Below are 2,745 nucleotides of genomic sequence, written 5' to 3' on the forward strand. Positions count from 1 at the left end.
CGCCCCCTAAACCCTAGTAACCAACAAAGTATTTCTTTCTTTTTTTTTTTTTTTTTCCCTTTTAGTGTGGGTATTTTTCCTTAAGCATTTACAATAAAGGTCCTAAGCAGTATTTCTCCTTTTGTAACTAACTGATTTCACTCGGCATAATGTCATTGAGGTTCATGGATGTTATTTGGTGGCTTGCCACTTCTTTCTTATTCTTCAAGGTAGCATAACATTCCATTGTGTGTATGTACCAAGGTTTGTTTATCCATTCTTTCACTGATGGGCATTTAGGCTGTCTCCATCTTTTTGCTATTGTAAATAGTGCTGCAATGAACATTGGCTTGTGTTTCTTGTGGATAAATACCAAGTAGAGGGATTGTTTGATCATAAGGTATTACTATTTCTAACTTTCTGAGAAAGCACCATACTGTTTTCTAGAGTGGTTGGACCATTTTGCATTCACACCAGCAATGTAGGAAGGGTCCCAGTCTCTCCACAGCCTCACCAGCATTTATTGTCCTCTTCTTTTATGAACTTCAGTGTTATTGTTTATGTGAGATGATATCTTATTGTTTTGATTTGCATCTCTCTAATGGCTAGGTAATACAGAAACGACTACAATCATACATTGACAGAGAACTTTAAGCTGGATTCAGAAGAGGCTATGGAATGAAGGAAATCATTGCTAATATCCGATGGATCTTGGCTGAAAGCAGAGAATATCAGAAAGATGTTTACCTGTGCTTTATTAACTATGCAAAGGGTTTCAATTGTGTGGATCATGGCAAGCTATGGACAACATTGCAATGTATGAGTATTACGGAACACTTAATTGTGCTCTCAAGGAATCTGTACCTGAACCAAGAGGCAGTTGTTTGAACAGAACATGGGAACACTGAATGTTTAAAATTAAGAAAGGTGTGCGACAAGGTTGTATTCTTTCACCATACTTATTCAACCTGTATGTTGAGCAAATAATCTGAGAAGCTTGGTTATATGAAGAAAAAAATAAAAAGTGGAATCAGGATTGGAGGAAGACTCATTAACAATCTGCAATATGCAGATGATACAAACTTGCTTGCTGAAAGTGAAGAGGACTTAAAACATTTACCGATAAAGATCAAAGAGCACAACCTTCATTATGGATTATATCTCAATGTAAAGAAAACAAAAATCCTCACCACTGGACCAATACACAACATTCTTTTCAATTGAGAAAACAGTGAAGTTGTCAAGGACTTCATTCTTCTTGGATCAATTATCAGCACTCATGGAAGCAGCAGTCAAGAAAAAAAATGACGTGCTGCATTAGGCAAATCTGCTGCACATGAAATTTTTAAATTGTTGAAGAGCAAAGATGTCAGCTTGAGGAATAAGGTGCACCTGACCCAAGCCATGGTATTTTCAATAACCTCATATGGATGCGAAAGCTGGACAGTGAATAAGGAAGACCATAGAAGAATTGATGATTTTGTGTTATGGTGTTGGAGGAGAACATTGAATGTGCCATGGGCTTTCAAAAGAACCAACACTTCCATTTTGGAAGAAGTGCAGCCAGAGTACTCTTTGGAGGCCAGGATGGCCAAACATTGTCTCTCATACTTCAGACATATTGTCAGAAGGGACCAGTCACTGGAGAAGGTTATCATGTTTGGTAAGGTAAGAGAAAAAGAGGAAGATCCTCAATGTGATCGATTGGCCAAGTGACAGCATTGATGGACTCAAACATGGCATGTTGGAAGCCAGTTCTGACACTCTTATTTGGGGGTCCTAGAGGGAGGTATGACGTTGGCGAAGAATGAAGCTCATAGAAGCGATGGATCTTGTTAGATGGTGAATCTTCTCCTCTCACATTTTATTTCTCCTCTCACACTTTACATTTTATTTCTCCTCTCTTTGTCTTCACATTTTATTTCTCCTCTTTCCTCTACATTTTATTTCTCCTCATGCCTATTTCAGATTCTCAAGCAGCTTTTATACTACTCTATACCATCAATCTACTAATCATTCTTTTCAAAGTAGTGGTTTAAATCATACATATTAATCATTTCAATATAGAACATCAAGAATATTAAAATCTTCCTTGTACCCCTTTACATAGTTAGACAATATCTGATTTCTGTAAGCAAACCTCATTGCTCTAAAGATGTCACGTTAACCTTAAAACATAATTGTAAATCTTAACTCCTATTTCTACCCTCACCTATTATTTTCTATAGATTCATTAATCACAACATGTACCTAGACATTATTTGCTATGGTAACTGACAACACAATTGTTTCTCATGATTGATTAAACAAGAAATACAAGAAGCATAAAAAAGTTTTGTAGCCAAAAGAAACAGAACAACTTCCTTATATCAAAAACTTCTCTATACAAAATCTAGTTAAATTTTTGTTAAGATCTAACACTATTCCCTTAGCCCTCAATTGCATTTTTGCTAATTTTCTAAAGGTCTTAATGCCCCTGACCAAAACTACACAGAATGTTGAATGTAATCTTGAACTTGAACCGGCAAAAACTTTAGCTGGTTTTTCCTAGTGGTGAAACTTATTGTTAGTGTGAGAAGCATTCTTTAGGACTACGCATGATTGAATATGGTGTGAATGTGCAAGATTTGAATCTCTAATATATTTCTTACTAAGATTCTACTGAAAACTTTTATTATTAAATCAAGAAAATTAAAAATAAGCTGATTAAAACAAAGAGATAGAGACAGCAGAGTCCCCACATGAGATCTCTCCTGTGGCCCCGTG

This window comes from Chrysochloris asiatica, unplaced genomic scaffold (genome assembly GCF_000296735.1).
Source record: "Chrysochloris asiatica unplaced genomic scaffold, ChrAsi1.0 scaffold00126, whole genome shotgun sequence".
Classification (NCBI taxonomy): Eukaryota; Metazoa; Chordata; class Mammalia; order Afrosoricida; family Chrysochloridae; genus Chrysochloris; species Chrysochloris asiatica.